The 27,907-nt window shown below is 35.6% G+C and overlaps 2 pseudogenes across 2 annotated transcripts; one reads left to right on the forward strand and one right to left on the reverse strand.

Annotated features, from left to right (window-relative positions):
- The first annotated feature begins 3,921 nt into the window (after positions 1–3,921).
- On the forward strand, positions 3,922–5,175 carry LOC309819240 (14-3-3 protein zeta/delta-like; annotated as a pseudogene). Its single transcript has 2 exons — positions 3,922–4,441; positions 5,008–5,175. The product of its transcript is annotated as a 14-3-3 protein zeta/delta-like (transcript).
- A 2,174-nt stretch (positions 5,176–7,349) lies between these two features.
- On the reverse strand, positions 7,350–24,061 carry LOC309819241 (transcription elongation factor 1 homolog; annotated as a pseudogene). Its single transcript has 2 exons — positions 24,049–24,061; positions 7,350–7,678 (listed from the first exon to the last, which is right to left on the reverse strand). The product of its transcript is annotated as a transcription elongation factor 1 homolog (transcript).
- Positions 24,062–27,907: the final 3,846 nt, after the last annotated feature.

The following is a 27,907-nucleotide window of genomic DNA, read 5'->3' on the forward strand; positions in this document are numbered from 1 at the left end:
AATGCTACGGAATGGTTATCACAAAATTGGGTTTGCCTCTTTGTGGGGGTCGAGCCAAAAGACACAGCCAAATGAAAGATCAAGAGAAGGAAGGAATTATTACTTGCAGCAAGTAAGGAGAGCACCAGGGATCTTTCCCAAAGCAACATCTCTCTGAACAGCAAAGTTGGGGAAGTTTTAAGCTAAGGGTACATGTATATTCACGAAGGGACTCATATTCAGTGTCTAAGCTTTAGTTGATTGAAGTCAGGAGGGTCAGAAAAGGTCAACATCCTCCTCCCTTAATTTCCAGTTGATCTGGTGGTTGAGCACTTCATGCTAATCTTTAACATTGAAATAGAACTGGGAGTCTTTACAACTGATATATTATCTTTACTATTGTTACTGTTGTTGCCTGATAACAGTCCTTTGTTCCTACATTCTTTTGTTCCCTTAATGTTATTAATTGCTGGGACCTGTTCAAGGACAAGCATTGTGACCAGGCTTAGATCACAAAATGTCTTAGGCCAAAAATATCTTCTCTTATGTCAAGAAAGCTATGCTTGGTTCTCTTTCTCTGAGGACCCTCTACCCTATCTGTGTACAGAACTACATGTAGCCCCCAAATTTAAAGATGCTTAACAAAGAAAAAAAAATGAATGGCTAATACTACCTGATATCGAGGTTTATTATAAAGCTACAATAATCAAGACAGAGTGGTATTGGCATCAAGCTAAACAAATAAAGCAACGGAATAGGAGGAGTCCAGAAATAGACTCATACATATGAAAAACATATTTGACAAAAACACAAAGGCAATTAACTGGAGAAAGGGTCATTGCTTTCAAGAAATAGACTGGGATAATAGGATACCTATATGTCAAAAACAAAACAAAGCAAAGAACATGAACTCTGATCTTTAGCTTGCATTGTATAAAATATTAGCACAAAATGAATTATAGACCTAAATATAAAACGTAAAACCATAAGACTTCTAAGAAAATAAGTCAGTTTGGCTAGAGGATTTGGATTTTTTTTTTTTTTCATTCTGCAACTCCATGTGTTCTTCTGAAGTGCCTGCATGTAGTGAAAACACACTCCTTTTCGCTAGAGAAGGTGATAACAAAGAACCTAAAAACACTGGAGACAAACTTGTTCTAAATTATAGTCTTGATTAGGACACTCTATATTTACATTCAAATGTAATCTCTAAGGGGGAGCATTCATTTTGATAGTGCCTAAGATAGAACCTTGCAAAAAATTGGCAATTAATGGGTACATTTCTTGGATAAGGTGAAAAATTCTATAAACGGTGTCAAAGAAAAATTGTACTGGACAGAGTTAAGCAGGAAAGAAAGACATTATTCGAGGCTATTGCAACAAGGTAGAGAGATTAAACCGAATTCTGGGGAACAAAAGGCCAGAGGAGTTTTAAGCCCTGGGGCAAGCTGATGGAAAAGTACTGGAAGACTTCAGAGGAGGTTGGTCAATGTGTTAGGCCATCTGTGTTTGCTAATTGTGGAAGATAGGCTTCTATCCTCCCACAAAGACTGGGAGATAGTGTCCCTATCTTTCTTGATGATTACATTTCAAAGGAATGGCTCCCAGGTCCCTGAGAAAGACATTCTTGAATTGTAAAATGGACAAAAGGCTAGGAGAAAATTTATATCTCAAAGGGACAGAGAAATAATTTATGATTGAAAGCTTTCTAAAGTACTTGATCTAAGAAAAGGGAGGTCAGACGTTTATAGTCTTAAAAAAAAAACCTGTTTACAATTTAGTCAAACTGAGGGGAACTTTAAAGGCCTCAGGCCATCTTGGTCAACAGATTACTGGGAATATCACTCAGAAGTCTAGCCTACTTAACCTTTGCTGTTTTTGACAATTGTAGATTTAACTACTCAAAAGAGGATGAAACTGATTAACATAAATCCATCATCGTGATGGAAAGCAATAACTTAGAGGACGGGTATATGGTATCTTTTTATATTAAAATACATGCAATTTTACTTATTTTAAGGACCTGAAATACTGCAGCATAATACAATGTAATAGTTCTACTTGAGGCTCATTACTGTGATTTATGATGATTTGGGTTTTGTAATAATGATTCTTTTTTCTGACAGCTAAATGGATTCTAATTTTTTATCCTTTTAATATATCTGACTTTATTCAACACAGTTGGCTTTACTATGAATATATTCAAACATTATAAAATATTTTATTTTGGATTTTTTAATGTATAAAATTAGAAATTATGTGTTAATCTCAAAAATTTATGCCACATTTTGCTAAATTATGTTGAAATAATATATTCTTAAATATATTTAAGAGTAACTTAAAGTTTTGTTCATTCTTCTAACATAGGATAGAAGAATAAAAAGTACATACTGCATGTTACTTTCTTTTTTTAATTAATTTTTATTGGAGTATAGGTGCTTTACAATGTTGTGTTAGTTTCTACTGTACAGCAAAATGAATCAGCTATGCATAAACATGTATCCCCTCTTTTTTGGGTTTCCTTCCCATTTAGGTCACCACAGTGCATTAAGTAGAGTTCCCTGTGCTATACATTATGTTCTCATTAGTTGTCTAATAGTACTAATAGTGTATATGTGTTAATCCCAATCTCCCAGTTCCTCCCACCCCCCTCCCCTTTCTCCCTTGGTATCCATACATTTGTTCTCTCCATCTGTGTCTCTATTTCTGCTTTGAAAATAAGATCATCTATACCACTTTTCTAGATTCCACATATATGCGTTAATATACAATATTTGTTTTTCTCTTTCTGACTTATTTCACTCTATATGACACTCTCTAGGTACATCCATGTCTCTAAAAATGACCCAGTTTTGTTCCTTTCAGTGACTGAGTAAAGTGCATGTTACTTTCAAGAAAAACATTCATTTTTTGAAATATTTGCATTAATTAGGTATTGACTGAAAAAAAATGCACAGCCTAAAAGTTGAGAATTATGTTTTATTTGGCAGACATACTGAGGACTTAAGCTGGGGAGATAGGCTCTCAGATAGCCCTGAGGGACTATTCTGAAGAGGTAAGGGAGGAGCAAGAATATACAGAAGTTTTTGCCAAACAAACAAACAAACAAACAAAAACCAGGTAGTTAGAACATGAAAAGATTACTATTAATTAAAGAAACACCAGAAGTCTTGTGTTCATGAATTTAGTGCTTTTCTATGTATGGGAAGATGCAAGAGAGTCTGAGCTCATTGAAATCCTTCCTTTGATAGGCACCTTAATTATCTAGGTCCAGTATTCTGCTTTCTCCAACCTGAATCCCCTCAGGGTGTGGGCCCTGCTGCAGTGGCCAGTGGCTCGATGGCTGCAAAGTCTATTGTTTTTGATATCATAGGCAACATTCTTTGTCCACAGAGGTGAATTTAAGAATTAAGTGATACCATCAATTATAGGAAATGCTGATTATGTACAACTTTTGTTGTATTATATACAACTTTGTTGTAACTATGGAGGTTACAGTGCTTGTGGTAAAAGTGATTTAGAAGGAAACAGAGTGACCCAAGGCAGTCAAACCCAGGCGATCACCTGAATAAGTGAGAATTATTCCCAAACCCTGTAAAAGACTGGAGAAAAATTTACTAAAGAGTTTGGTGATGGGATAAACATTTATCATTTCCTGAGCTGAAATTTCTGCAAGAGTTCATAGGATCAGTTTGGAATCCTCCACAAGGAAAAAGAAGCTATTATAATGAATTTAAGGATCAAGGCGTAACACAATTATTACTTCTTTCATATTCACTTTGCCACAAATTGCAGACAGAAACACAGAGCCTGTGAGCAGCGAGGTCCAGGAACAGTTTCAGCCTCCCCACTGCCATTGCTCAGAGCCAGCAGGACTCCTCTCCATCCACCACCATCCACTTCTGGCACAAGCTTCCAGTCACGGATGAAAACATGCTGGTGCAGAGGCCAAACTGAGCAAGCAAGCTGAGTGATATGTTGACATGGCAGCCTGCATGAAGTCTGTAACTGAGCAAGAAGCCAAATTAATCTTCTCTCAGTAGCTTATGAAAATGTTCTGGAGCCCATAGATCATCTTGGAGGGTTATCTCAAGTACTGAGAAAATGATGGAAGGTTCCAATGGCTTGAAAATACAGAGAGAAAATTGAAAGTGATCTCCGAGATATCTGAAAATGATTTACTGTCTCTTTTGGAAAAAATTCTTCATCCCCAGTGTTTCACAAACCCAGAGCAAAGTCTTCTACTTGAAAATGAAAGGAGACTACTACTGTTACTTGGTCAGTTTACTGCTGGTGATGACAAGAAAGGATTATGGGTCAGTCACAGCAAGCCTACCAAGAAGCTTTCCAAGTCAGAAACAGAAAATGCAACCAAAAACATCCTATCGTATTGGGTCTGGGCTGTAAGTTCTCTGTGTTCTATTGTGCGATTCTAAACTTCCTGGAAAAAGCCTGCTCTCTTGCAAAGAGACCTCTTTTCCCCTCCAGTTTTATTTAAATATAATTCACATATAACACTATATGTGTTAAGGTGTACAACATAAAGCTTTAAAAAATGTATATGTTGTAAAATGATTATCATAGTAAGTTGAGCTAACATCCATCACCTCACATAATTATAATTTTTTTTTCCTTGTGATAAGAACTTTAAGATTTACTGTCTTAGCAACTTTTAAATACACAGTACTGTTAACTATAGTCATCGTGTTGTACATTATACCCCAGAACTTATTTATCTTACAACTGGAAGTTTATACCATTTGACCGTCTTCACCCAATTATGCCCCCGCCCCCAGCAACCACAATTCTGACTCTGTTTCTATGAGTTTATTTTAGATTTCACATATAAGTGAGGTCATATGATATTTTTCTTTCTCAGTCTGACTTATTTCAGTTAGCATAATGCTCTCAAGGTCCATCCATGTTTTTGCAAATGGTAGAATATCCTTCTTTTTAATGGCTAAATAGTATTCCATTGTATGTGTATAGTACATTTTCTTTACATATTCATCTGTCAATAGACTTAAGATTGTTAAGTCAGCTTTTGATGAAGCCATTGCTGAACTTGATATGTTAAGTAAAGAATCACACAAAGACAGCATGCTAACAATGCAGTGACTGAGAGGCAGCTTGACATTGTGAACGTTGGATGCCCAAGTGCACAAGGCTGAAGCAGGAGAAGGAGGGGAAAATTAACCAGCCTCCCAACTTTTGTCTATCTCATTCTGAAATTTACACATTTGTTATCCATACTTTCCCACAAATAGATTTTTTATGACAAATATATGTTAATTTTATTTGAATTTCTATTTTTTCCCATAAGATTTTTATGATTAATGATAGGGGAATAGAGTCAGTTAACATTTAGAAATTTACCTGCTTTTTCCCTTTTCTTTCTTTTTCTTTTTTTAAAATTTTACATTCAGACTTGCTTTGTTTTTTCATTTATTCAGCTCTTGTTTTAACAAGATATTTTATCTTGCTGAAATAAATTTTGTTGTTTCTTCATATAGGTTTTGAACTTTTGTTACCTTTTCCTAGCTATTTTATCATTTGGCTATTGCCAATTAGATTTTTTTTTAATTGAGATATAATTGACATATGACATTAGTTTCAAGGTGTAAAACATAGTGATTTGATATGTATATATATTGTAAGATAATTACCACAGTGTCTAGTTGACATTCATCACCACATATAATTTTTTTTTCCTGTGATGAATAAGTTTTAAGGTCTACTCTCTCAGTAACTTTGAAATATACAATACAGGCATATCTCAGAGATATTGTGGGTTCAGTTCCAGACCACAGCAGTAAAGTGAACATTACAATAAAGTGGGTCACATAAATTTTTTGGTTTCCCAGGGCATATAAAAGTTATGTTTATATGATACTGTAGTCTATTAAGTGTGCAATAACATTATGTCTAAAAAAATAATGTACATACCTTAATTAAAACATACTTTATTGCTGAAAATGCTAACCATTATCTGACAATGCAAGATTGCAACAAACCTGCATTTTTGTAAAAAATGTAATATCTGTGAAGTGCAATAAATTCAAGTGCAATAGAACAAGGTATGCTTATACCATATTATTAACTATAGTTGCCATGCTATATATTATATCCCATGACTTATTTATTTTATAACTGGAAGTTTGTACCTTTTGGTGCCCTTCATCCATTTCACCTGTCCCCCACCCCCTGTTTCCCCTTTGGAAACCACCAACCTCTTCTCTGTATTTATGCATTCATTTTTGTTGTTTTTTGTTTTTTAGATTCTACATATAAGTGAGATTGTATGGTATATCTTTCTCTGACTTATTTCACTTAGCATAATGCCCTCAGGTTCCATCCAGGTTGTTGCAAATGGCAAGATTTCCTTCTTTTTAATAGCTAAATAATATTCCATTGTATATATACATACCATATTTTCTTTGTCCATTCATCCATTGATGGACACTTAGTTTGCTTCCATGTCTTGACTATTGTAAATAATGCTGCAGTGAACGTGGGGGAGCAGATAACTTTTCAAGTTAGTGTTTTGTTTCCTTTGGATAAATATCCAGAAGTGGAATTTCTAGATCATATGGTAGTTCTATTTCTAATTTTTTGAGGGAACGCCATACTGTTTTCCCTAATAGCTGCACCAATTTATATTCCCACTAACAGAGCACAGGGATTCCCTTTTCTTTATATCCTCATGAACACTTGTTATTTCTTACCTTTTTGATAATAACCATTTTTTTGTGTGTATGTGTATGTTGGCTGCTTTATTTAAGGGCCGGTGACTGACAGCTATCCCCAACCCAGCCCCTCCCTCCTCTACAAAAGTGGCCAAACCTGAAAACAGGCCGCTCTGCCAGGGGGCCTGTGGGGCTGTGGCTTGAATCCCAGGCCACAGGCCTTGGAAGGCAGGGAAGGAGGATGGGCAGTCAGTCCAGTTCAAATGGACAAATGCTGGTGAGGTGGGGGAAGATGCTAGAGAGTCCTGAGGCAGCCTCTGCTGGGCTTGCCCTCACCTAGGATGTCAGGACACTGGTCCCTGGAGGAGCCAACACCCCAAAGCCAGGGGGCCAGGTGCCAGAGGAGGGAGCAAGTCAAAGGCTTTTGGAGCCAAGGGAGGCAGTTCAGGACCCTGGAGCCCAGCAACCCTTCAACACTACCCCATGCTCACGAGGACACTGCCAGAGTCACACCTGCAGCCACACCCACACTCACACCCACACCCACATCCATGCCAATTCCACATACACACAGGGCTGCAAAGGCCCTGGACCCACACCCTGGACCCACACCCTGGACCCTGGAATGTCTCTGGATTGGTACCCAGCAGGTGAGGCTGCCAAGGGGGTGGGTCCTCTGCGTTGCTAGTGATTGGCTGCCTCGCAGGCCTCTATCCAATCGCTGTACACGTCCACTGGTTCTGACAGATAAGTGATGGGCGTCTGGAATTATTCTAGGCACATGGTACAAGAGATGACTCCAGTGTTGTGGGCCTGGTCCATTTTCATGTCACAAGACTTCTCGTGGTTGCAGAAGGGGCAGGTGAACTGGGCATCTAGGGAGACTGTCATCTTCTTCTTGGGGGGTGGCTTCTGTTTTGACTTTCTGCGCACCACGTCTGCAGGAGGGCAAACCTGCACTTGCCGACCCTCGTTGCAACAGCCTCGTTCACCCGGGAGACAGTGACTTCCAGCTCCCGGCAGAAGCCGATAACAACCATTTTGACAGGTGTGAGGTGATACCTCATTTTGGTTTTAATTTGCATTTCCCTAATGATCAGTGATGTCGATCACAATTTCATGTATCTGTTGGCCATCTGTATGTCTTCTTTCGAAAAATGTCTATTCAGATTCCCTGCCCATTTCTTAATCAGATTATTTGTCTTTTTTGCTATTGAGTTGTATGAATTCTTTATATATTTTGGATATTAACCCTTTATTGGATATGTGATTTGCAAATATTTTTTTTTCCATTCCATTGTTTGCCTTTTCATTCTGTTGGTGTTTTCCTTTGCTATGCAGATGCCTTTTAGTTTGATGTAGTACCATTTGTTTATTCCTGCTTTTGGTATCAAATCAAAAAAATTGTCACCAAGACCTATGTCAAGGAGCTTAAAGCCTGTTTTCTTATAGGAGTTTTATGATTCCAGATCTTATATTCAATTCTTTAATCCATTTTGAGTTGATTCTTATGTATGGCCTAAAATAGTGGTCCAGTTTCATTCTTTTGCATTTGGCTGTCCAGTTTTCCAAACACCATTTATTGAAGAGACTGTCCTTTCCCTATTACCTATTTTTGGTTCCCTTGCCATAAATTAATTGACTCTATATGTGTTGGTTTATTTCTGGGCTTTCTACTCTGTTCCATGGATTTATGTGTCTGTTTTTATGCCAGTACCATACTGTTTTGAGTAATATAGCTTTGTCATGTAGTTTGAAATTGCAGCACATAATGCCTTTAGCTTTGTTCTTTCTCAAGGTTGCTTTGGCTATTTGGGGTCTTTTGTGGTTCCATAAAAATTTTCAGATTGTTTCTTCTATTTTTGTGAAAAATGCCATTGGAATTTTCATAAAGATTGCATTGAATCTGTAAATTGCTTTGTGTAGTATGGGCATTTTAACAATATTAATTCCTATAGTCCATGAGCATTGAATAGCTTTCCATTTTTTTGTGTTGTCCTCAATTTCTTTCATCAATGCCTTATAGTTTTTCAAGTATAAGTCTTTTACCTCCTTGGTTAAATTTACTTCTAGGAATTTTATTCTTTTTGATGCAGTTGTAAATGGGATTGTTTTCTTAATTTCTCTTTCTGATAACTTGTTATTAGTGTAGAGAAATGCAACTGATCATGTATATTGATTTTGCATCCTGCAACTTTACTGAATTTATTTATTAGTTCTCAAGAGTTTTTTGGTGGAGTCTTTTGGGTTTTCTATATATAATATCATGTCATCTGCAAATAGTTACAGTTTTGTTTTTTTTTTAAAGAAGATGTTGGGAGTAGGGGTTTATTAATTAATTTATTTTTGCTGTGTTGGGTTTTCGTTTCTGTGTGAGGGCTTTCTCTAGTTGTGGCAAGTGGGGGCCACTCTTCATCGCGGTGCATGGGCCTCTCACTATTGCAGCCTCTCTTGTTGTGGAGCACAGGCGCCAGATGCGCAGGCTCAGTAGTTGTGGCTCATGGGCCTGGTTGCTCCGCGGCATGTGGAATCCTCCCAGACCAGGGCTCGAACCCGTGTCCCCTGCATTAGCAGGCAGATTCTCAACCACTGCGCCACCAGGGAAGCCCCAAATAGTTACAGTTTTACTTCTTCCTTTCTAATTTGGATATCTTATACTTCTTTTTCTTGTTTGAATATTGTGTCTAGGGCTTCCAATACTGTGTTGAATAAGAATAGTGAGAGTGGGCATCTTTGTCTTGTTCCTAATCTTAGAGGAAAAGCTTTGATGTTAGCTGTGGGCTTGTCATATATGGCTTTTATTATGTTGAAGTATGTTCCTTCTATAACCACTTTGTTGAGAGTTATTTTCATCTTGAGGTGATCAATATGGAGATGTGAAATTTTTATGCATAGTACTTTTGCTATGTTGTAGCTTTGCAAGGACTTGTGTTAAAACTGCTTCTATGTCTAAGGAAAGAAAACTGCCTGCCTATTGGTTTGTCCTGGTGCGGGATAGGAGATAAAATCGGTTCCTATCAAAGATTTGGTTGTTGTGGGTATTTTAAGATTTGGAGAAATTATAGGACTATAGTAAAAATAGATTCCCAATGGATGTTATTACCAAACATGTTTGTTTTGCCTGATGCACAGCAAGCCAAAAGGCTGAGACACTGAGGTTTGTAGCAAAGAGAGAGTTAATTGGCAAGGCATCCAAGTGAGGAGATAGGAGAGCAAGCCTCAAATCTGCCTCCCCTAAGGTAAGGGGGTTGTTGTATTTGTGTATAAAGAATAAAGCAGGGTGGTCTGAGTCACGGGGAGTGTGGGGAGCTTGGGGAAATGTGATTGGAAAAAAGTGCAATAACCATTGTTCTGCACAGGCGTAACTCAGCTACAGGCCTCTGCACATTCAAAAGGTCACTGAGTGGACACTCCTGCACGTCCAGCTGGAGGGTCAGTGGGCCTATTCAGTCTTAACCAGCTCAGCTGGAACTTGACACAGCTGACTCTCAGCTCAGCTTGTGCTAGACATAGGTGACTGCACATTCCTGGAAAATAACTCAGGCAAACATCTTATTGTTTGGGCTATGTGCAGCTTGGAGGACATATAAGTCTTAAAATGACCTTAATTGGTAAGGGCAGATGAAATGGATTTAACCCAAGATATCATTACATTTTGAACCATGTGTATCTGTGGAGTACAAAATCTCATCATGCATACCTTTGACTACAGCTGCAGAAGTGTTCCTTTAGACAAAGTTGTGATCCAATTTTGTCTGGAGAAGGGCAGAAATTATTCATATTCCATTGTTTGTAAAGTTACCTGTTGTTTTCTTTCATTAGTTTGGTAACACTCATTTTATTTGCATTTAAATATTTTAAGCAACCTAAGCACAAATGTACAAGTAAAGATGTGTTAAAATGAATTTCTTGATGTCCATTATTTCATGGATATCAAGCAGAAAAGTAGAACAAAAGCCCCCAAAAAGCAAAAAATGATTTTTGCTTTTGTGATTTCTTTGAAACTTATCTAACATGCATGTTCTGTAAAAACAGTGAACAGTGGAATAACTTGATATGGTGGCTAGATTTATTTAATATTTTATGAAATCTTTATGAACAATCCAAGTATAATTGTTCAGAACATGTGTATTATGTTGATGTAAGTGGAATAAAAGTTTTGTGAATTAAAAAAAACTATAAACATGAACTCAATTTTTCTTTTATTCCTCAGTTTAATATTAAGGAAGTACATTTTATGTTTTTTTGTGTCAACATTTATCTTAGAAGATGCTTTCATCGTTTTTCTCATGCTTTCAGGTTCTTTTGAAACATGACTGATTTTAATATATACTTTACACCACTCTTTGCATTTGTTGTATTTATCGATTTACAATGCTTTATAAATTTTAGTTGTTTGTTCTAACAAAAATAACTTTAGTATTACTCATATAGGATCCAAAAATTGTCTTATTCGTTGGTGAGGAAATGAACATGTGAATATCCTAGAATATCTTTTTTGTTTGTTTGTTTGTTTGCGATACGCGGGCCTCTCACTGCCGTGGCCTCTCCCGTTGCGGAGCACAGGCTCCGGACGCGCAGGCTCAGCGGCCATGTCTCACGGGCCCAGCCGCTCCGCGGCATGTGGGATCTTCCCGGACCGGGGCACGAACCTGTGTCCCCTGCATCGGTAGGCGGACTCTCAACCCCTGCGCCACCAGGGAAGCCCTAGGCATAAGTTTTTTAATTGCACTTTGCTTTATTGTGCTTCACAGATACTGCATTTTTGACAAATTGAAAGTTTGTGTCAATTCTGCATTGTCAGACAATAGCATTTTTTAGCAATAAAGTATTTTAAAATTAAGGTATGTACACTGCTTTTTAGAGAAATTACTATTGCACACTTACTAGACTACAGTATAGTGTAAACATAAGTTTTATATGCACTGGGAAACCAAAAAATTCATGTGACTTGCTTTATTCCAATATTAGCTTTATTGTGGTGGTCTGGAACTGAATTTGCAATGTCTCTGAAGTATGCCTGTATTTACTGACTGATTAACAACCTTAGCTTTTTATTTTATGAGATGTTGGGGGAAAATCTCTGAGTTGTATTTGAAGAATTTGATCTACTTTAAGAGAAAATTCATACCTTACAGTACATTTTAGTTGGTAGGTAAGATATAAATAAATATCAGAGGGTTTTAATAAATTAAAGGAAAGCTTTTACTATAGATTAATATTTGACCTTATAGTAGAAATAATTTTATAATGAAACACATATATATCTGTGAGAGGCTGAATATACAAATGGAATATGGCCAGGCCATAACTAAAACATAGAACTCTGATCCACATCCTTACTAGCACCCAGGGAGGGAAGCCAAACCACAACCTCTGTAGCAATCAGCCCCCAAAGGCAAAACTTGATCAATAACTGCCAACTTCTCTAATTTTTGCCCTGCTTCTAACTTCAGACCAACCAGAGGAAATGAAACATGCTTCCCTAGCCAATCACATAGGGTGCCCTTCTACGTTAGCCTGTCTCCAGATTCCTCATGCTGACAGCTTCCATTCAGGGTGTACCTGAAGCCTTTTCTTTTTTCCACTTTAAAGCTTTACACTTCGGTTACTGCCTTTAAATCCCTATGAAATGCAAGTGATGGTAATGGACTCTAGTTCTGAATAAAAAGCCTTTGCTTGTTCACATACAGGTGGTCTTCACTTATTTACACAACTGGAAATGTAAATGTATGGAATACTGAGAATTATAAAATCCAAACTATATCATCTAAGATTTTAAAATAACAATTTCAGGGTATAAATTACTTCGAGTTAAGTAATCTCATGATGGTAAAAATTTGCTGACTCTCAGCTAGAAATTGAGAAGCAGTCAATTCTAATTTACACACTAGCTTTCCAACAATTTCTTGATTTTGAAATATGGATTTTCATATCCACACTTATGAAATTAACTGAGATCATCTGAAAGTTATTTTAATACATAATTTATAGTGATCCTTTGATTCATTAACCCAGAATAATACCTGGTGATTTAAAGTTTTATCCAGAAAAGAATTTTGACTTTCAGTTAGTTGGTAAGGAATATCCAATATTTAGATAAGAAATTCAATTTTCTTTTCATAGAAGCCAAGATGATTAGAGTCAGAGAGCCAGAGGCACTATGCTGTTTCATTTCAACGTATACCTAAACCAATTCTGTTTTTAAGTATATATTTTACTTCAAGAAATTTCATCTGCCTTGGGATCCATAAACTCACACTATTGCATTCATATTTATTGCTTTTAAAGTAATTATTGTGCTAACTAATACATTAAATTTGTTCTGTTAAATATAAGAAGACTTAACTTTCTAAAAATCTCCCTGGAGTTTTCTCCTGGACTATTATTTAGTTACGTTCAAACACAAATTATAATAGCCAATAACATAAGAATGTTTCTGGAGGGCTTTTAAAGAAGAAAGAAAAATGAAAAAACACCTGGTAATGTGTATTTCAGTCAGGAAATCCAAGGATTCACTAGTGGTTTTCAACCTTTCCTAGCCTTTGTAATAGTGATAAATACAAACACATATAGTGTTTATTATGTGCCAATTATTGTTCTAAGCACATTATAGGTATGAACTCACTAATCCTTATACCAATTCTAGGAGGTTAGTGTAATAATTCCTTACCACTTCCTTTAGATTTATAATTTTTGTGACCTAAATCAATGGCACTTATATTTTAGATATGAATGTAATTTAAAATTAAAAAGAATGGGAAAGAGTCACAGAGTGTTTTCACCAAGTAAAGTTATAAGAACTACCCACCACCATCAACACAACTGCTATCTACTGTCATCACTTTTTCATTGAAAACAAATATTTAACGTCAAAACAGTGAGCCTAGGGTGCTTCCCTGGTGGTGCAGCCTGCACTTCGCTTCCGGAGCCTGTGGTCTGCAACGGGAGAGGCCACAACAGTGAGAGGCCCGCGTACCGCAAAAAACACAAAACAAAACAAAAAACACAGTGAGCCTAAACTCAGAGTAAAGAGCACTCTTACTGAAAAAAAAAAATGCTTTATAGAAAGCTCATTTTATTTCTCATTTTTGTCAGATGTTTACATGGATCAATAAAAGCTTTATTGACAACCAAAGACAATCTGTGGTTTTACTTGAAAAATATATTAGAAATTTTAAAGGGTCTGACTAGTTGAAGCCAAAAACAGTCAATCCTTTGTGAATGATACTAAAAACATTTAAATTTCCCAAGTTTTGTGTGAATAAATTATAAATTAATTGGCTGGTTGAATTCTTTACTTTTTACTTTATTTATTTTTTTTGGTCTAATAACTGAGCAGTGTGAACAGTAATAGAAAAAAATAAAGCCACACAAAGAAATGAATGCTCATCCATGCTCATTTGTCTGTAATATTGTGAAATAAATGTGTTTTGCATATTGAGCAGTCAGTTTATTTTCCTCATGCCTGCCATTAAGTTATATGGTTTCTTGATCTGTGAGTTAGCACTTGGTTTTCCAGGGTCCTCTACTTTGACTTTAATGTCACTACATCCTTGGGAATAGCAAGCATCACATTTGAAGCTCCAGGGATTTGGTGCCTGTCTGTAGAGCATACAAAGCATAACTCAATGTTTTTTTTTTTTCAAGGGTTTAGCTTTCAAGCTGTGTTAATTTGTTATTTGGTTGCCACACTGATTTTTTTTCTTTTATTAGTTATATCTTCGGCTCTTTGGTTGGTCTATAATAGGGATATATTGATTATTCTTGTGGATGAGTAATTGAGGTATAATAGTTCCAAATTCTATATCCAGAAATCAGGAAATAGCTAATAACTTGAATCAGTGTCAAACTGTACATTATTGGTTGAAGAGAGTTGGATGATAATTCAGCTCTGCAAAGGGATAAATGATCACTTGAGAATAACATTAGTACTGGATTAATGTCTTATTGATTTCTGAGAAAGAATGGAAATGTGGTCATGTTTTCTGCTTTTAAAGAGGATATTTCTTTTGGAGAGGTTATTTTTATCACATTAACACCTTAATCAAAATAATCAGAAAGTGACATGATTATGTGGCTATCAACTAGCAAACTGTTACTCAAAAATAACTGAAACAATATTGTGAGTGTGACTATGGAAATACCAATTAGGACAAGTGGATTTGGTTGGTGATTCATATATAGAGTTCATAGAGGAAAACATCCTAGTAAAAATAGTTTTATACCACATAGCAATATGTTTGATCCCAGATATTTCATTTTATTTGAAAAATTAGTTTAAAATAATTTGTAATAAAACATACTGTAATGGGCTGAATTGTGCCCCCCCCCCAACAAAAAAAAGATATGTCCTAACCCTAATGCCCAGTACCTGTGACTGTGAATTAATTTGGAGAAAGGATCTTCACAGATACAATTAAGTTAAGGGTTCCAAGATGAGAGCATCCTGAATAACCCAGGTGGACCCTAAGTCCAATGAAACATGTCTTTCTTAGAGACACAGGGGATAAAGCCATGTGAAAATGGAGGCAGAGATTGGAATGATGTGTCCACAAACCAAGAAATGCCAAGGAATCCTGCAGCAACCAGAAGCTAGGAGAAAATCATGGACAGATTCTCCCCCAGAACTTCAAGAGTCAGCCAATCCTACCAGCACTGATTTTGGGCTTCTGGCCTCTAGAACTGTGAGAGGATATTTTTTGTTTTTTTAAGCCATCAAAATTGCTGTAATTGGTTGCAGCAGCTCTAATAAACCAATACATACACTTATGCAGAGACTAAAATGTCAGAAAATTGAAAAACTAAAATAGGAAAGTAGTTATATCATATTGATTCAACAAGAGCTAAGTAGAGAATTAACTCTGAGTCATCCCAACTTTTATCTCATATCTATATTAACAAGCTTAAATAAAATTAATTGAATTTGCAACAACTCATGATTTCATGTTACATTCCAAAATCATTAAAGATAGAGGAGTAATACAAATGAATACAGTGAAGTCCAAATTTATAAGCAGAAACTGATTAAAAATGAAAATTAATTTGGAATCCAACCATTTAAAATATCTAGGGAAAATACTTCCTGAAACAAATATTTAGGGGGAAAGTCATTTGGGAGACCTTTAAATGCTTAAGCAGAACATGAAAAATATTAACCAAATGTGATATTAATTGCTGTGAGGTTAAATAGCTAACAGCAGAACAACGATCTTTATGCACAAAGTCTTTCTAGTTTTCAGTCAATTATTGTTTGTATAATTAGTAAGCAATTTCATCATCTATGTTATAGTTATTTAAAATCAAGTCAAAAATAATTCCATTATAGTTTGGGGAGATGTTCTTATGCCTTAAGTTAGACTGACTCATAAAAAAATGCTCCAAAATTTATCTATTTAAACTTAACCAAATATGTTTTTAAAAGAACAACTAACTGACATAATTTAGATCATAATCCTCTTAAAAATATTTTAGAAAAGGGTTACGTTGTATTTAAAAAAACTCTATCCAAATTATATAGAATCTGGATGGTTACTGTCATTGCCAAGTATTATCAAAATAATTGTATTCATATAAATGCCCGAATTTTAAATCCTTCATAAGCTTCACAGAACATAGAGTTCTCACTAAACAAACAAAATATGGCATCAAGCCAAGGGAATGAAGAGAATTGAAATCTCACTTTGGATAAATGTGTAGTTAATTACTGTTGACTGATTAATTCAACCCTTTTATTTCTATTCTAAGCTTTTCTTATTTGATATTAGAATATATAACAAATGGAGTTTCAAGAATATATTTTGAAAGACACTGTGTCAAAGTAAAGGTTATCTCCTGATGAGATTTTTAATTAATTAAAGTTCAATAGAAGTTTAATATGAAAAAAAGTTACTGTAAATATGTTTGGTAATGCTACAATTTGTTCTGATGTGCTACTGAGTAAAATAAGTTTGTAAGGCGATATGAAAATATGTTTTAATAACTGAAGTTTTCTTCATCACCTTGTATTAAGCATATTCTGTAAAAGTTTTTAAGTTTTATAAATTTTTATTGCAGATGAAAGTAGGTATTTAGAAAGGGTATTGGAGAGATATGTTTTAATGGTTTATCAGTTTTAGATTTGATTCCTTGTCCTACAACCTACAATACTGAATAAGCTAATCAATGTAATCACATACTAAATGAAGCAGATTAGGTACTCAATAAATGCTATTTATTATTTATTTTTTAAAATTTATTTTATTGAAGTATAGTTGATTTACAATGTATTAGTTTCTGCTATACAGCAAAGTGATTCAGTTTTATGTATATATATATATATATATTCTCTTCTACATTCATTTTCATTATAGTTTATTACAGGATATTGAATATAGTTCCCCATGCTATACAGTAGGACCTTGTTGTTTATCCATTCTATATATAATAGCTTGCATCTGCTAATCCCCAAATCCCAATCCATCCCTTCCCCACTCCCCCTCCCCTTTGGCAACTGCAAGTCTGTTTTCTATGTTTGTGTATCTGTTTCTGTTTCATAGATAAGTTCACTTGTGTCATATTTTAGATTTCACATATAAGTGATATCATATGGTATTTGTCTTTCTCTTTTTGATTTACTTCACTTAGTGTGATAATCTCTAGGTCCATCCATGTTGCTGCAAATGACATTATTTCATTCTTTTTCAATGGCTTAGTAGTATTCCATTGTATATATGTAGCACATCTTCTTTACCCGTTAATCTGTCAATGGACATTTAGGTTTTTTCCATGTCTTGGCTATTGAGAATAGTGCTGCCATGAGCATAAGGGTGCATGTATCTTTTTGAATTATAGTTTTGTATGATTATATGCCCAGGAGTTGGATTGCAGGATCATATGGAACTCCATTTTTAATTTTTGTGAAGAACCTCCATACTGTTCTCCATAGTGGCTGACCAATTTACATTCCCACCAACAGTGTAGGAAGGTTCCCTTTTCTCCACACCCTCTGCAGCATTTATTATTTATAGACCTTTTAATGATGGTCATTCTGACTGGTGTGAAGTGATACCTTATTGAAGTAGTTTTGATTTGAATAAATGCTATTTCATTTTTTCTTTATTCATCTTTCCTAGATGTTCTAAGTTTTTTGGAGTTGTACCCATTCTCTCCTTTTAATGTCTGAAAAAAATTGAAGATATTAGTGGATTTTAATAAACCTATTGATTATTAAAAATATATATCATATCTTTTTAACTTTATTTATTAAGTAGAAAATTGGCATTGATTAGAGTTCATGTGTTCTCTTAAGTAGTAGGATAAATAGCTGGGTATTTCTGATATTTTCCTGACTGATGTCAACATCAGGGTGGAGACATTTATAAATATCTTTGCCTTAACATTCCTGACTTCTTGAACTCCATTAACCTTCACCTTCATGCAATTTCAACAACCCAGTCCCATGAACACACATTGAATTTTGTTATCTTTTAGAATTGCTATTTTTCAAAATTTTTAGAAACATAGTGTTTTTTGCCTACCACTTTCACTACTGTTGCCCCACTTAATGGAATCTTTGACCTCATGGAGACTCCTAAGTCCTTAATCACCTGACTACTTATTTATAATTATTTTTACTAATTTTGGGCCTTTCCTGCCTTCACTTTCTTCTCATATTAAAGCATATCATATGCTCAATATGAGCCGACGCTGTTTTTATTACAATCAGTAGAAAAACAGTTAAGTCTTTTTAAGGCAAAAACATTAATAACTACAGGAAAGGCAAGGTTTAGCTGGTGCTCATGGAGCACTGGAAATGGATGGTTTATTCAATAAATGGTTCTAAAACAATTGGCTAACCAGGTGGGAAAACAAACTAAAATATTAATTTAATTTATATTTTATTTTTTACATGGAAAAAACAAATTTATAACTCTAAAAGGAATTACAGAAACATTTTAAAAAATAAAATCAGGGTAGAGAAGAATTTCTTAAAGGACAAAAAGGGAAATATTTCACAACCTTAAATTTTTTAATTTATATATATCTGTACCACAAGAAATATTATAAACTTAGTTCAAAGCAAGCTGTAGATTAAACATTTGTAATGCATACAAGTGATAAAAAGTTGATAACTAGAGTATGAAAGTAATTTCTACAAATCAATAAGAGAAAACAAAAAGAATGGAAAATGGGCTAAAGAACATTGTTTCAGTCAGGGTTCAATAGGAGTCATATGGTACATTCAAAAGGGGCTTTGACGAGAGTTCAATACAAGGACTGTTTACAAAGGTAAGGGCATGATTTTGTAAACCAACTAGGAATAGACTAATTCTGTAGGGCCAGCAGAAGAAGAAAGAAAAATGAAGGGGGAAAGAGAGAAGTTATCAGAACACAAAAAGAATAAGAGGGTCACCTGACAGGAGCTGTAGCCCTTGGCAAAGGAACACAACCAACCCACGGCAGTCTGCAGGGGAAATGCCAATGGGACAAATATCCAATATCACTCCCTTCCTAATCTCTGAGATTTTTGCTAATGGCTCCGACGGGCAAAGCCACCTGGAAGCCAGAGGGCATGGAAGCCAGCACCTAACTTGCACAATTAAATCTCCAATTAAGGATGTCAAATCTAAGTTTCCAACAGCCTAAATTTTTGCCCAGATGGGTGATAAGAGGGATTCTGTTACAAATAAGTTTTAAATCAAAGGGACTGATTTGGGTGTATGTCGTTAATAGGGTGTCAGGTTGTTTGCCAATTAAAATATCCATGGCTGAGGATATTACAGAGTTCCAGAATTTGCCTATAGGCAGGCCCTCCAATTGGACCAGTTACTATGGGCGCTTTGCTCCAGTACTTAGTTTGTTTGGTGATGGGCAAGCCAGCAAGATCTCTGAGTGTTAGAGATTATATTAACCAAACTGAATGAAATGGAGAGAGAGAGAGAGAAGAGAGAATTTACCATAAGCTAGTTAGGTTGAGAAATGAAAGGCTATAGAGTGGTGAAAAAGAAAGACATTTTTTCTCATTGACATAGGACACATTTAAGATGTAATAGAGAATGTGTATCCCATATGTAAGCCTTATGAATTTGGTTCATGACACAGATATTGGCTATTCTGAAAAGCCTTACATTATATTCTATGTTTATAAGCCACATCCAGTCTTGCTGCAAATAATGGTGTCAACCAACAGATAAATTAGTGAAACTCTTGGATGCACTGCTGATACCGTGTTGCCATAGTATCACCATGATATGTGATCTAAGTTATTTTTTCCTACTCATCTACCATGGGATCTATCATATGCATTACACACAGTGTTTTGATGTCTGAGAATGTTTCTGAACTTATGGGACTTTGAATGACCTGAACCACTATCAACCTCTGTGGTGAAGACTGAGTCTTGTGTGGAAGCACCCAGTTTCAGTAGGGAACAATAATGAAGTAGTACCTCATTGGCCAGGTAGTAGTAACTGCCATTGTTTAAAGAAAACTGCATTATGGTGGAGGTAACCCTACAGCTTCTTAGTTACCTGATTGATATGCATGCCTGTGAACAGTGCACTTAAAACACTTGGAAGACACTTTAGCATCTTAGTGCAAAATCGTTCCATAAAATATTTTTTAAATTAAATCTTAACATGATACTCTATAGAGATTATTCCTGTGGCTGATTAATTATATAATCTGGGGGACAGAGGAGCACTTTCTTTGAATAGTGGTAAGCATGTAAAAATATTAGCTGTGCCTTAGACTTTTCTTTAATTGCTTAGAGTACTATCAGTTTGTGTGACACAGAGGGAAACAAAGCTAGAGATTTGCTTTAAAACAAACAACAAAAACAATTCTTATTCCTCCATGTAAAAAGCATAATATGAGCCAGAATTAGCATAAAACTTGCCAACTGCCCTAAGAAGAGAACTTCTCCAGACTATAGTAAAATCAGATTAGAGTAAGTCATTCCACCTGCAGGACTTGCTAAAAATATCAGTGGAGATTTCATCTGTTTTGAGAGAGAAAGGGTAGGCTTCTTTCACAGGGTTTCTTATGAGAACCTTATGAGTGTTCTTCAACCTCTGTTTAAAGTTGGAGGTACAATAAAAGAAGAAAAATTAATAATTATGCTACTTAGTGATATGCTAGTTAGTGTTGACACTAGTTAGTGACGATACTAGGGGGTAATATTATCTATTAGTAACCCCAATCTCCTCCATGCTATTACAGATATAGAGTGTTTCAATTATTGGACTTGTTACAGAATCTTAAGATTGGAAAGGGCCTTAAATGATCATCTAATCACACCAACAAGTTGGTGTTTGAATAATTTCTATAAAATTCCTGATGGGCACAGCCCAACCTTTGCTAGAATACCTACTATGAAAGGGCATTTATCTATTACCTTCCAAAATTGCCCACTCTTATCTATGAATAGGTTTGATTTTAGATGCTCTCTCTTGTGCATATGTCTCCTTATGACTTCTATTTAGTGTTCTTGGTTTGATCTGTTTGAACCATAATAAAAAATGTCAACTCTATCTTCCACAGGAAAGCCTGTCTATATTTAAGATATCATGATTTTTGAGATTTATTTTCATCTTGGGCTGAATCTTCTGTACCACATAAGAAGTGAAGCTTATGGGTAGGGCGTGCCTTTAAAAAGTTGTTTATCAGGTAGTATTTGTCTTTAATAAACCTTTCTAGAGCATTTACACTGGTACATCTTCTTCATCCCAATAAGTGCCATGTTCCACTTAAGATACAGCCTTATTGCCACTTCTCATCAACACCTCCATTCATCCCAGCATTCACTGAGCAGTGAGATGGTAACATCCTTTTGATACTAGTTCTCCTATCATCAATTATTATTATTTATTTTATAGCTGTGCTCGTGTTTCTATTTTATATTGAAAGGTCTTAAGAGTGGGGAAAAGCTGTATTTTTATCTGTATCATCCTCAATAATCATCTTCATCATTGCAATAGCTAACATTTATTACCTGCTTACTGGGTGACAGACCATTTTCTAGGTCTTTACATGTATTAACATTTCAAAATAACCTCATGAAGTAGGTACTAGTGTTACCCACATTTTACATATGAGAAAACTGAGGAATAAGAAGGTCAAGCAATTTTCTCAAGATTACATGCATCATAAGTGTTGGAACCATTATTCGAACCTGTGTGGTCTGGCTTCAGTGTTCAGCATCATAACCACTCTGTTACACTGCCTTCTACAATCTAAAACCTTCATTGGCTCTCAAGAGACTTTCCTTGGATGATTTCATCTGTGCCCTGGTGTTTAACTATCACTTAGATACCGGATCTATTATCTTTTGTGCTTCAGATCTTTATTTTGAACTGTAAAGTGTGCGACTCTGTATGGAAGCACTATGTCCAACTTGATCTATCCTAAAATGTGTTCATTATTTTGCATTCAAAACCCTGCCTTCTCTTGTGTCTCCTCCTTTCATTAAATGGAATCATCATATATCAGTTTGCCCAAGCTAGAGATCTAGGCTTCCTCATAGATTCCTCCTATTCTCATGCTCTACCACTTCCAATTAATCTCAGAGTCCTGTAAATTCTAGTTCTTCAATATCTGTCTGATCAGCCCTCTCCTCTCAATTTTTACTGTGATTACTTTTGTTCACAATTTTTCACTTGGAGTATTGTAACTTTAGCCTCAGAAAAGTCCTCTACTCAAATGTTGCTCCCTTCTAGTGGATTTACCACAGCACAGCCAGGGAATTTCATAACATAAAACTGATACTGTCATGTATCTGTTTAAGATGCTTAAATGCCTCCACCTCCCCCTTTCAGAATAAAAGACAGATTCTAGCAAGTCAAAGAAACCCTTCATAATCTGGCTTTGTTCACCTTTCCAGTCTTACATGTTGTCATATATTCTTAAGCAACCTGCTATACACTGTTTTCTCTGCCTAGGATGACCTGACCCTCATGGCCTGTCCTGGACCAGTTCCTGTCTATTTTCTGAAGATTAGTTCAAATGTCACCCTCCCTTGGAATTGTTCCCTACAGACATCTCCACTCCAATATCTGATTAATTTCCCTCGTCGCTCTGTTATGTACATCTATGCTTTTTCTATGTGATTTCAGCAGCATAGTAATGGTTGATTTTTACATTTTCATTCCGTTTACCTCATAGCCTGTGAGTTCCTTGAGGGCAAGTATTACATTTGCTGTTGTTGTGGTCCTAGTATTTAGTGCCTGGGAAATAGCAGACCTACAACAAAACTTAGCTGGTTGAAGGTCAATAATGCCTCCCAGTCTATTAACAGAAATGAGAGGGCCTACGTCCAGGATGGGAAAAGGTTCATCCGTGTGCTAGTTCTCACTGTTTGAGGAGCTGCCTGGAGCATAGTGCTGACGTGGATTCTAAGGCGACGTTTAGGCTCAGTGGAAGTGTATTAGAATTTATTACTGGTATTTATTATGGGGGATACAGAGAAGTGGCATTTGCCTATCTTGATACTGATCTAACAATATTTTTCATTAGGATTTGCCTTCAGATAGGAAATACTCAAAGCCTATGAAGACATTAATATTCCCTGGAGTTAATTTTTAAAAATAATGACATCTTTGGGACTTGTTCCAAGGGCTGGAAACTTGCCTTTGTCCTTCAAATTATACCAATTCTTCCAAAACTAGGAAGCAGCATAGTATGGTATTTAATTCCCAGGGTTGGGACTTAACTTGAAGCTTGAAGCTCTATTTTAAGCTCATTAGCTTGAAGCTCTATTTTACTACTTATTACTTACTTGACCTTGAGCAAGTAGCTTAAACCTTTCTGACCTCAGTTTCCTCATCTAGAAAATGGGAGTAATAGTGCTAATATCTACTGTTATTATAATTCTACCAAACTCTACCAGAATAGTTCTAAACAACTGTGTCCTATATAGAGACTTAAACCAAATACAGAGCATTACAGTTTAAATCTAATTACATGTGCCATTGGTAAGTATACTCAAGTTATATAGTGTAGGACTTCACCAGTGCCTTTATGTAATGCAGAGTGTAATTGATTCACAGTAGAGCTAAGTAATTCTAAGCAAGTCAGTTTATACTCTGAAATAGGCAAATGATGGTAAGTGTCACTATTGAGTTCCTTCTGAATGCTGGGCATTATTTAGGTCCTTTATACATCTGCCGAAATATGTGTAAAAGTCTTAGAAGAGTGTTTGACACATTAATAAATGTGCTACTAATAGTATTATTTATAATCTTCACAAAAACTAAACAGAGAAGGTGAATTTACTTGATGTTGAGATATATGTTAAACTATTCACTATAGTTAGCAAAGGTAGAGTCAATCCTTGTATTTACTGAGCAATTCATATGTGACAGATGCTGATTCTAACTTCAATAATCTCTAGATAATATCTTACCCCATGTAACCATTATGGGACCATGTGATAGTTCCAAACATTGGTGAATGACCACAGTAATAGTGCTCGGGTTAAGTTGAATATAATGACATGTTACTAAGAAGAGTTAATAATGCAAATGCTTTTCCAAGGAGGAACTTGGGGATACAAGCTTATTGTGGAAATCTCATCCTGTGGCCACTATCCTAATACTGGGTTATATAATATTATACTATTACTAATTTCTCACAAAGATCAGGATTTTAAGGGAGTGTGAAATTATTAGAAGGAATGTATTTCTTACCAAAGTAGATAAGATGATAATTTCTTGATTTTACCTGGAGAGGGGAAAAAGACAGCTTTAGGAAATCTGAACCTATCCTTTAAAGCCAAATTTCTACATAACTGAAAGTTACCCTTGAAAGGGTTTGGCCTTAAGAAAAGCTGAACATTTGATCATGCAGACACCAAGCCCGTGATGCCTCACAACGCAAGTGTTTAAACCAGGCTTCTCAAAACAATAATGAAGTGTGTTTAACAGCTCTTTCATTTCATTTTGGAGTTGTTAAAAGAATATTAAAGTCAAATCATGGAAATGAGATTCATCTGTATAAGTACATTTAAGTCGGGATTACATAGAGATGAGTTTTCTAAAAGTATCTCCACTTCTAAGCGTTTGAAGGTGGTTCTTAGTCACTTACCCCAAGTTAAACTTCATTGCATTGGGATCAGGCTTTTGTCCTTTATTTTTAATAACAAAAATCACACCCAGCAGTGTGACAGCCAAGGCAGCCCTGGAAATTAAACATTTTGCTGAGGAGAAGGAAAACCTTGTAAGTAGCTTGGTTAAGGTTTTTTTTAAGCTTATTTTTTTTTGTAGCTTTTCGTGGTTTTAGGACTACTGGGCCGTGCAGCTGAATGTGCTGCAGTGGCTAATTTAAAGTTCTAATGGAGTTTAAAGCAGCATGCATTTTTCATCACAGATAGGTTAAAAGGTTTTTAAAGTATTCTACTTACTCATAGGCAGCTGGAATCCAGTAGGATTGCATATCTGCTACGACTTCAGCAAATATCATTCCCAATTTGGCCCTTAAAGGACAGCACTAGAAATTCTTTACACTTTTCCTACCTAGAAATAGACGGCAAATTTTGCGGCAACTTTAGCTGTGAACTCTTCATTTCAGGGCTCTACATCTTTATTTTAATATGTATTGCTGTTCTTTATTTGTGTGCCCAAGAAATACTAAATTCGTGGTGGCTGTGAATGATACGGATCATTGTAGCTCCCTTTAAACTGGGACTACTTACAGCATGTAAGAACTCGTGACCACAAATTACGTTAGTGTGGTTTTCACTACTTTCAGTTCTCCATATAGGCCGCAGTAGATTGATTTCTACAAAAAAAAAAAAAAAATGTACTTTTGGTGGTCTCGCTGCCATATATGAATATGCATCCTATAAGTATATTGTCTAGGCAGTGCACTGTATTGATATCAATACTGCCTCTTTATTCAAAATGAGAATGGTTTAACAAATGTAGGCATGTGTAAGAGGGAAAAAAAGATGTCACAACAGAGGGGTCCTTCATATAGCAGAGACGTTGCTGTCCCCTGACGTCTTATATAAATCCTGCAGCCTCAGACCTACGGTAGATATATAATGACATGTTATCAAAACCACACCATTGAGTTAAAATGGTCGATGTCAAACTAATTCTGCCTCACCAGGTATTTCTTCCCATTTATAATACCCTTTTTAAAATAAAAAAGGGTCCAACAATTCAGATGTGTATATAATAGGGATGATATACAATTGTACTTCAAGCTGACTGCAAGCAACCTGTCAAAAAAACAAAGCTAAATTCTGAGTAATAAAATCCATCACATGATTGATATCTTGCATTAAGTGTAAGTTGAAGAAAGCAATTTTGTTTATGGGGAAAGTCTTGGCTTGGCACGTTTTTCATGTCACATAAAGATGGAAATCTTACCTTATGGTTGTAGATTACAGTTATATTTCAGCTTCTGTCATTGTAAAAGGACACACATCTCTTTTAAAATAAGAACCATTTTCTTCTGATAAAAATGAGCTCATTTTAATATAGTTCTTTCTTCCAGTACATATCATTTTCTCCTTTGCTTTCATTCGCATGTTAACTCTTTTATGATATTGATTTTACTGTGGTTTAGTAAACGAATGCATCGTCTAAGAATTTTCAGAGTTTCCAATTGCTGTGTGTTTGTGGGCACTTCATGGCAGAAACAATGAGTTACAGATAAAGAATTTTACCTAATATTTAAGAATACTGCGAATTGAAGAAAACTGGGTCAATGTGTTCTCATTTTTCTGTGTAGAAGAGAAATGAGTGGTAATATTAAAAACCTTGTATAATTTTGGAAATTTATCAATTCTGATTTCTTTGTATTTAATACTTTAAAATAAAACTTTCTAAAAATGCACAGTATTTTATAGTTTACAAAATGCTAACACATATATCATTGATCTTCATCTGTCCTTTGAAATAAGAATTAATATTGTTATGATTTTTATCTTCTTGTTTTATATACCAGAAAACTAAGGCTCTATGAGGTTAAATAATCTGCGCAAAGCTGACCCTCTAGAATTTAGCAAACTCTAGTATTTTGATGTAGTAGAATTCTAAATGATTTAAGCTCACTTGACTTCTGACTAAAATATGGGTACACCAACTCTAGCATTGGTGTTAACCTACTTTGGCTAAATTAGAGCTAATCAAAAAAGTTTTAAATCAAAAGTTTTGTTTTTGTCTTTTTTTTTTTAGAGGTATAAGAGAATGGGAATCGCTATTGAAAGGGATGAGGAAGAGAATTCTTACTTCTGAAGTAGTAAATGTTTTCAATATATAGTTAATTAATGCCTAATAAATATTGAGGAAAATAGAAGTATCAATGCTACATCACACCTGTGTAAAATTTGTGAAAGCTGAGCTGTGTATTCTCTCTTTGGACTATCTTTGTATATCATGCAAAAGTTACTTTGTTAGGAGACGGAGATTAGCTAAATCTGGATTCACACCAGTATTATTCAGGTCTGCATTTCTCTTTCTGATAGTGTCACAGCTGCATGTTCTTTTCTGCCTTTCTGATTCCCTATGGGGTAGGCTGGTTCTAACATAGTTCCCAATGATCAAATCCAGACTTCTGGTATTCACATTCTTGTGTAATGCCCTCCACTTCTGTGTGGGCTGCTCCTAGGGACTTGCTTCTAATAAATAGAATATGACAAAGTGACAGATGTCATTTCTGAGATAAGGCTGTAAAAGATTGACTTCTGTCTCTCCCTTTCTCTTGGTACTCCTCCCAGTTTGGCTGACTTCGATGAAGCCAGCTGCCATGTGAGCTGCCCAGTGGAGAGAGCCATGTGGCAAAGGACTGAGATCCTCAGTCTACTAACCCACAGAGAACTAAATCCTACTCACAACCACCAAGTAAGCCTGGAAGCAGATTCCACACCAGTCGAACTTTGAGATTACTGCTGCTTTGGTAGACTCTTGGCTTGCAGCCTAGTGAGAGACCCTAAATTGGAGGACCCAGCTAATCTGGGTCCAGATTCTTGACCCACAGAATATATGTGTATTGTTTTAAGTAGCTACACTTTGTTGTAATTTATTACCCTCCTAGATATTCTATGTCACATCATCTTATATTATTTCCGTGAAAACTCATCATTATTTGAAATTATCTTTATTTATTTGTTATTTATTCTCTCTCTTCCTCCAATTAAACTATAAATCTTATAAGACTTGGGACTTTGTCTATCTTGTTCATCTTTAGTTCCCCGCAGTGTCTAGAAGAGCACCTGGCACATAGTTACTGGTACTCTGTAATTATAGGTTGAATGA

This window comes from Grampus griseus (genome assembly GCF_964374135.1).
Source record: "Grampus griseus genome assembly, chromosome: 2".
Lineage (NCBI taxonomy): Eukaryota > Metazoa > Chordata > Mammalia > Artiodactyla > Delphinidae > Grampus > Grampus griseus.